We start from the raw sequence: 9,555 nt of genomic DNA on the forward strand, positions 1-9,555 counted from the left end.
TGTCTGACATCTTCCTGCACCACTTTTCTCTTGTCCATCCCCCAGGGAGGAGGTCACATATAGATCCTTGTAATCGGTTCCCTCTTTCCAACCCATTCTCCCTCTACCCTCCCAGTATCGCCACTCACACCTAATGGTTTTCATAAAAAGGATTTTATTCTTCTGAATTGAGCATTCCTTGGCTTAACTATTTCTCAAATAATAGTTTCCCAATGAATTACCAACATGCTATGTTTGATGTTCAGCCATGAAGAAGGGGAATCCTTATTTGCAACCTGTGGTCCTTCAGCTGCTCTCTGTATTTGCTGAAGATGAACTGCTTCCCTCTTGTTCAAAAAGTGCAATTCTCTATTCTCTCCAGTCTTTGTCCCTTTCTCTCAAATGCTCCTGTTCTTTCCAATTTGGTCTACAATCATCTTCCAATTACTGGTGTGAGTGGATATTTTTAAAACACTAGCTCTGTAAATCTAATATCCTCCGGCTCAGATAATTGGGATGACTGTATCACTGTCAGGACTTTCCTGCCAATTAGGAAAGTCTTATATTTACTATATTAGGTATAAGATGGAGCATCTCTGTCAACGCCTCTCCTTTTGTTAGGCAAGATCAGAGACCAAACAAATAGCCCCAGCAATCACTGTCAGCAGGGAGCCCTGGTGGTACAGTGGGTAAGTGCTTGGCTACTAACTGGAAGGGTGGCTGTGCCAACTCATCTGCTGCTCCAGCGGGGACGGCTGTGGCAGGTTACAGCTGCTGTGAAGGTTACAGCCTTGGAAATGCTCTGGGGAAGTTCTATCCTGTCCTGTCCACTGCTTGCCGTGTGGCTGTATGCACCAGACCATGGTGGATTTCATTATCGTGAGGTGTGTTTCCCATCTGACACCCCCACCCCCCACCTCCCCACTCCCACTGCTAGCTGTCTTTCTGCCTAGCCCTTGATCAGATTCTTGGGGTTTTATTAATGCTGAGGAATGGTTCCCATTTCAAACAGCAGCACTTGTGAGGTAGGGTTCCATATCTTCAAACAGTCTCTGGAGGCAGAGTCAGTTAATGCTCCTTTAATATACCTCTGGGAGGGAACTCGGCACCCCCATTTTAGAAACTACAAATCTACTGGCTTCTAATTGTCTAGATAAATTATAGCATTCCCTTGTAATCTAACAGTATTTAAATTTGGGTTGAAGTATCCCATCTCATTAATCGTGCTTGGCAAAGCAAAGAGGAGCCAACTTTTCTCACAGCACACAGGCAGTCAAAATCCATACATGGTGGGTTGTTTTTAATGTGCAAATATCTTTTAGCGTCTTTAATTCTATATGGCTTCCAGCTTAAAACTAATGCCCAGGTGTAACCATCTGGGACTCACCTGACGCTGCTATATGATATTCTACCAGCCTCTGATGTTTTAAGTAGGTGACTAAATTATTTTTCATGTGCATGTGAATTTTGGAGTGGATATGAGAAACTCAATTTGCCACCTGTCTTTTACAGTAAGGGCCTTACTATTTAGAAAGGCCCCATTCATTGATGATGGAATCACCATCAGGTAGATTTCTTCCTTTTACCTATTAATCATTTATTTAAGTAGTTTGGCTTTTTTGAATGACCAAAAGCAAACAAACCAAAACAACAATTTTCTAACACTTTGTAATTCCTCTCTCAACCCTTACCTGGATAAATGTGGATTGGAAACTGAAGAATAGTGTTCTTTTCCCTGCTCTCCCCATTCTCTAGCAAATGGGGTTGTCATTTGCATAATTGTTCAAGCCAAAATTTAGCACTGTTGTTGAGAAGGGTCCACTCCCTCTGTGAAGTGTGATTTTAAGAGAATTCGTTCAGAAGGACATTTTATGAAATCCAGGTGGAGGAAAGCATCAGTGCCAACTGATGATGTCAACTAACATTGTATCACATAAGTGTAGTTCTTGAAACAAAGCGTTCTAACAGTCATTTGGTTACTTTTAAACTGAGTCAAAAAGTGGATGCATGAGGGCTCAGTCTTTCAAAATTCCTTGTTTAAGGAAAGCTTGGCTGTTAGGAAACTTTTAAAAGAAGAGTTCACAGGCTAAGGTTACTCATTCAGGTTTGGTCCAAAAGGCTTTATGCTTTTCTCCTTACAGCAGTTTTCCTTGATTTCTACTTTCCCCTCCCTCCACATCCAGTCATCTACCACTCTGTATTAACTTCACTTGCACAACATATTCTGCAAGCAACAATTTTCCTCACCTCTACTCCTTCCAAAATTGTCCAAGTCACTAATTACCTCTCTTCCTGCGTGACACCAGCTCGACTGGTTTCTTCCTTGCTTACTGTCCTGTCCGCCTAAAATGTATTCTCCATTCGGCGATCTTGTAGAACGTTGCCACTCAACAGGCTGACTAGATACAAGAAGCTTCCCATCCCTTGGGAGCTTAGTAGAATGCAGAAACTTAGTGTCCCCGCACCCCACAACACTTCCTGGATCAGTATCTGCATTTTAACAAGATTCCCGGGACAATTTTGTCCTTGGATCTGAATCCACTAAGGTTTGAACGGTACTAATTTAGAGCACGGGAACCGAGGTCACACAGTGAGCTCCATGTTGGACGGCTAAACGCCTGTTCTGCGGTTCAAACCCACCAGCGCTGCTCTGCAGGAGAAAGAGAGGCTTTCTAATCCATGCAGTTTACAGCCTCAGAAACCCACCAGGGAAACTGTACTCTGTCTTATATGGTTATTGTGAGTTGGGATCTACCATAGGGCAGTAAATTTGTTTTTTTGTTGTTGTTTTTAATGTATGGCATAAATTATTGCAAGTGCCCTTCCAGTTAAAAATCTTCCATGACTTCTCTCTTTACCTAGAATAAATTGAATAAAGTCCAAATTATTTAATAAGGTTTATGAATTCCCATGTGTGTTGAACTTTGCCTCATATTCTGTTCCTATCTCCCCCAATGACGGCCAGTATCCAGGCAGAGGGATGTCTGTTTCTGGATCTTGTCTTGGGGCCTATTGCTTGGGTACCCTATCTGCGGGGACGCTTTTCCTCCATCCGATTGTGACTGATATATAGAATCCCTTTATGTATCATTTATCAGAATGGATTTTTCTTACTAACCAAATAAGCATGGCCCTAATATTATCTGCTGCCTCCTTGGTCTATTTTAATTCCCTCCTTAGCACATAAGTACCATTTGGTATTTTCCTTCTCTATTTGCTAGTTTTTAATCCAACACTTCTCTTCCTAAAGAGAACATTTCTTGTTAGTGTTGTTTTCTGGTTTTCCACCAGTACTTAACACATTGCTTGATACACATAGTAGGCACCCAGCTAATACAGATTTAATGGATAAATAAAGGAAGGAAAGGAGGGAGGGATAGACAACATTCAGGACATTCTTAGCTGAAAGCCCAGGAGATAGTCCTAGGGAAACGATTGGGAGGTTGGGACAGGGGCTTCCTAAGTCTAAGTTCATTTTTCTTATGTCTTAAGGGTTGGAGAAAGGAAGTGGTCCTTATTTTTCAGAGACTGTACACTGTACACTGAATATCAGGCTGTACACTGTACACTGAATATCAGACTGTACACTGAATATCAGGCTGTACACTGAATACCAGGCTGTACACTGAATATTAGGAATCTGCAGGATTCCTAGGCATCCTTCCTACCTCCCCCATGACCCCTGTGCAAAGAAATGTTGGAGTTCTTCCTTTCCTTAAAAAAAAAAATCAGTTATTTAGCAAAATTTGCTCTAACTCTTTGGTGTCGCGGTCTCTGCGATGGCAGTGAATTCTGGCTCATTGCCTTGAGCCTATTGTTGTAAGTATTTAGACAACATCCACAGAATTGTCTGTTCTTCCCCAAGACCAGAGCTTTCAAAAGTTATTTCCTCGAAGTCATTCACTCTCTTATCCCAAACTTTAACTTTAATGTGCATCCACAGCTTCATTGTTTCTCCCATCCAGAGCAAATCGCTCTCACCTGTGTGAGGCCAGTGGCTGGAGCTGACTTTTGCTCATTTTATTTCTCAAGAGTCTAGCACAGAGTTTATCACATGGCAAAATCTTAACAAAAATGTATTGAATGAATAAATAAAAAGAGGTTCACTGATGGAGAACGTTTCTTGGAGAGAAAGGAGGGCTGCAGTCTAAGTTAAAGAGATAGGGTGTGTTTTTCATTGAGGCAGGATAAGCATTTAAGAATAGCTACCTCTGGATTGACACTGATTTTAAAGATCTGCTCCTATATTTTTACAAGAGATGATTATCAGCTGGGCACAATTCACATTTCATTGAACATGCATTGTTCATTTGCCCCTAGCACAAATGTACTCTGTCAATCAGGCGTCTTACTCTCTCTTCCTCTCTAGCCTATCGATATTCCTGCCTCTTATAGCAACAACTTTTATAGGTAAAAGCAAAATAGGACTAGAATTCCTCCTGGCAAGAGCTCACTGGAGTCTTCATATAAGAACTCACGATGGAGCAAGAGCTTGCCTGCAGAATATCTTGCCTGAAGCCTGGTAGCTGTCTGGATGGGGAGGAAAAGAAATCAATGGTTTATCTACCTGGCGACTTCCTGACAGAGACAGTGTTCCAGCAGTCCATGCCTTCAGCCCAGTAAGTGAAACGTTGAGATAACCCCCTGGAAGTCTCCCAGCATAAAGGCACATGTCATTTGAGATGCTATAAAGAACCACTTGCAAAACAAATGGATAATCAATTAAACAACCCCTTCATTTGTAAATGGTGGTACCTGGTCGAAGAAGAGAGATTAAGCCATTAACTAATACTTAGTCCCATGGAAAAATATTCTAGGATTTTAGGATTTAAACTTGGAATTTGAAAGCAAATATTTGCATCCTCATTCTAACATTGATTATAACACACACACACACACACACACACACACACACACACACACAGGAAATGCTCGACCGCTGCTGTCCCACCACCTTTAAGCATAGCACAGTGTGAAGACAACTGGATTGACAATAGGAAAGAAAAATAACTTGCATCTAGGCATTAACTGGGTGAAGTTATTGTGAAATATCAAAAGTGTGAATTTAGACTATGTACCAAATGTCTCTAAGACTGGGCTTCTTTATTTGTATGCAATATGATAAAGATGTCAACCTTGTTGTACATGAAGGGAAAGAGCTGTATGCTACTGAGAGAGAGAATGAGAAAATGTATGTTTTCTCCTAGGATACTCACCTTCCATCTAACTGATTTAAAATGATAAGAACCCAAAGGACAGAGTAGAATTATTCCCCAGGGCTTCCAAGATTGTAAATCTTTACAGGAGCTGACAGCCTCATCATACTCCTGTGAAACAGCTAGTGAATTCGAACAGCTAACCTTGCAGTTAGCAGCCCCATGTAGAACTCCCTGTATCTCCAGGGCTCCATATCAAGCATTTAACAGGTATCAAAAAATCATAAGTGTGTACTTTTTTGCTCTTATTAAGAGAAGTCAAATTAAGCAAATGCTATAGTGTATGACATAATGGATACAAAGTACTTTATAAGATGTAAAATTAGCCATAGGTTTTAAAATGTTATTAAAAATATATTCATGTACATTTTCTCTTCTAATAACTATTTTCCAAAGAAGTGAGCCAATGACTGTTGAACTTAAATAGGTCAAGTCACTTGGTCCTTATATTATGGATTAAATGAAAGGCTGCACTTGAACCTGGGGGCTGGATGTGGCACAGTGTTTGATGAGCTATTGCACTGATTGTCACTTTTCAATATTCATGTTTCATTTCATGACAATATGCTTCCTGCAGACACCCCAAAATCTGGCTCTGACATATGCTGTTACCGCATTACTCATTATCATTTCAAAACACACATTTTCTCCCTTTTCTCTATTATTTTACATTGCGGATTTAGCAATCCTCAGTCTACATTCCTTAAAGTCTAGGGAAATCACTCAGGGATGGCTAGTTTTTATTGCCGTTACTTTTCGTCGTGTTTAATTTTTAATCACTTGAATGTTGCTTGAAAGTAAAGCAGATAGAAGACCAACTTTTTCTGAATATCCATCACTGCCAAATATTGGGACTTCATATTCTGTTCTCAAAACTCATGTGGAGATTTTTTTTTATTAAATCCATTAAAAATGCAGCTAAGGTTAATCAAAGACTAAATAACTTATCCAAACAAAATAGTAAGTTCCTGGGGTCTGGTTTCAAAAACAAGTCAGCCTGACTCCAAAGTCCATGGACCACCTCCCTAATTTTCTGTGCCGTCCTAGAACCACGGAAGTATTGCCACACTATTGGAGTATATTTTTAGCCTAGAATTAAGACCAAAAATTACAAAGGTGTATTAAACCTTTAGGCTGTATAGTGAACTTGGACAAGGCTTTGAACCAGTTCATTCCAGTTCTACTGTGTGCTCACAATTTGCATATCCACCCATCTGCACTAAATCAGAATCTACACTTCAACAAGATCTTTATATGTTTCTTACGTAAACGTAAGTATTCTTTTCTATACATAGAACTTAAAAACCAGATATCTTAACCTCTATTATGGCGTCAAATGCAACCCATAGAGAACTCAGTGTAGGCTTTTCAAGCTGTCAGTCTTCAGAGATCAGAGAGTCTCATTTTTCTTCTGAGAAATGACTGGTAGGTTTGAACTTTCAGTTAGCAGTCCAGCATTTACCCAGCAGTGCCTACACCAGGGATCCTACATAAGAATTTAGGAATCTTTAAGAATACCACAATCTGGGCACCTTGATAAAATAAGGATTCTGACTCAGTGTATCTGGGGTGGAAATGTAAGTTCTCAGCAAAGGGTCGAACTTAAATGGACCAATTAAAGCCCTGAGTACAGATATTACTCTAGCTCCTACCCCATGCTCCTTTGATCCTTCCAAATGCCTCTCCTGACTGCTCTTTAGCACAAACCTGCCTCAGAACTCTGCTGTTTTTTCAATCATAGTAGTGGTGGTCCTAAAAGCAAACCTATTATGACTTTCTACGTAATAATATTTAAAAATAATAGTATTAATGAAATACAATGGAAATATAAGTGAGTCTTTACTCTGTTTAATGGTACCATTGTATGTTATATAATAAGTAACCCCCATAAAATTGTAGTCAGGGCATTTCTGTTTCATAGCAGTCCTAAAGAACAGAATAGAGCTGTGACATGAGATTTCCATGCTGGAAATCTTTACAGAAGGTCACTTCTTTTTCCTGTAGAGTAGCAAGTGAGTTCTAACTGACAGCCTTTCTGTTAGAAGTTAGATGCCTTAACCAATGTGCCACCAGAATTCCTCGTATGCAATTAGGAGCCAAGAAAGAAAATAGCTCAATAGAACCAACAGCAGAAGTTGTCAACCCAAACTGGACTTTGTTCCTGGACCCCACAGTGAAGACTCTAATAAAAGATCTGACCCTAGCCCCATTTCCTACATTCTTTCTGCCTGGTTTCTCCACCTCTTCCACTTCCTTTGCCAGGACCACTACCACCACTGCCACCTCCACCACCTCCCCTGACCTGCACATGCATCCAACGTATCACTCAGCCTGATCACTGTCAAGTTCACTTTTCTGACTCAAGTCATGTTACCTTCTCCCTGAAGCCTGCCTTGCCACCCCTCAGAGAACTCAGTGCATTGCCAAAGAGCAGACTCAACTCAGAGTCAGCCTATAGGACAGTAGAATGGTCCCGTCTGAGTTTCCATGACTCTAAATCTTTACAGAAATAGAAAGCCTCATCTTTCTCCTTTGAAGCCCTTTTGGTATCACTGTATTATTCAAAATGATTGTTGCTCACATTTAAGCACAGAGGCATGCCATCATATATACTTCAAAGATCATTATTTTATGTGAATTCTGCTTTCATAGTTGATGCTTTCCTTTGGTGTAGATGCCAGGTGTATTTGTGCCCTTGTCTCGTTCGTTTGAAGAGCACTGGTGGGGCTGGGGATGCAGAATTGGGCTGCGAACAACAGGGTCACTGGTTTCATTATGTGGAGGAAAGATGAAGCTGTCACCCCCCACAAACATATAGAATCCTGGAAACCCTGTAATGTTGCTATGGAACTTGAGAGCAGTGGCTTGCTTTCTAAGATTTTTTTTTTAACATAGTGACCATTATGGTTTGAACTGTGTCCCCCAAAAGCTATGCGGAAGGACACTTGTGACTGTGTCTTTGTTTTCAAGTAGAATTTTGGTTTTGCTAACAGTTCAGTGGTAAAGAAATCAGATGGTACCTAGCTATCAGAAATCATAGCATCTGGGGGTACCAAAGACTTTTCTTCAAACAGGGGTTATCTAAGTGAGGCCTCAACTAAATTCACATGGAAGAAGCAGACCCGGCTGTGTGATCCAAGGTTTTTAAATAATAAAATCCAATTTTGGAAGAGGGAATGATATTAAAGTTTTAATTGTGAATACTGAGTTTGCAGAGGTCTGTGGATGATAATGGATGCCCCAATCAATTTGCAGGGCCCACACATGTATTAAACCTCCAATTAATACCCTTTGACCATAATGTAAGGATGTGAATATCTTTGATATCAGACAGAGAGCATTGTAAAGTCTATTATGTCAGATGTAATTTTTGTGTGTTTTTAATCATTTTATTGGGGGCTCATCCAGCTCTTATCATGATCCATACACCCATCCGTTGTGTGTCAAGCACATTTGCACATTTGTTGCGATCATCACTTTCAAAACATTTTCTTTCTTCTTGAGTCCTTCATATCAGCTCCTCACCTTTCTCCTTCCTCCGCAGCCCTCCCTCCCTCCCTCCCTCCCTCACAAACTCTTGATAATTTATGATTTTTTTTTCATGTCTTACACCAACCGATGTCTCCCTTCACCCGCTTTCTGTTGTCGGTCCCTCTGGGAGGGGGTTATATGTAGATAATTGTTATTGTTCCCCCCTTTCTCCCCCAACCTTCCCCTTAGTTACCCTCCTGGTATTGCTACTCTCATTATTGGTCCTGAGGGGTTTCATCTGTCCTGGATTCCCAGTGTTTCCAGCTCTTATCTGTACCCGTGCACATGCTCTGGCCTAGACGAGTTGTAAGGTAGAATTGGCGTCATGATAGTGTGTGGGGAGGAAGCATTAAAGAACTAGAGGAAATGTGTATGTTTCATCAGTGCTACACTGCACCCTGACTTGCTTGTCTCCTCCCCATGACCCTTCTGTAAGGGGATGTTCAGTTGCCTGCAGATGGGCTTTGGGTCCCCACTCCATACTCCTCCTCATTCGTATTGATATGATTTTTTATTCTGGGTCTTTGATGCTTGATACCTGATCCCATCAACACCTCATGATCACACAGACTGGTGGGCTTCTTCCATGTGGAATTTGTTGCTTCTTAACTAGATGCCCGCTTGGTTAACTTCAAGCCATTAAGACCTCAGATGCTATATATTTTGATAGCTGGGCACCATCAACTTTCTTCACCACATTTGCTATGCACCCATTTTGTTGTCAGCAATCGTGTTGGGAAGCTGAGCATCAATGAATGCCAGGTTATTAGAGCAAAGTGTTCTTATGTTGAGGGAGTACTTGAGTAGAGACCCAATGTCCATCTGCTAC

Source organism: Echinops telfairi, unplaced genomic scaffold (assembly GCF_000313985.2).
Source record: "Echinops telfairi isolate 266 unplaced genomic scaffold, ASM31398v2 ScPeMD7_7458;HRSCAF=8496, whole genome shotgun sequence".
Taxonomy (NCBI): Eukaryota; Metazoa; Chordata; class Mammalia; order Afrosoricida; family Tenrecidae; genus Echinops; species Echinops telfairi.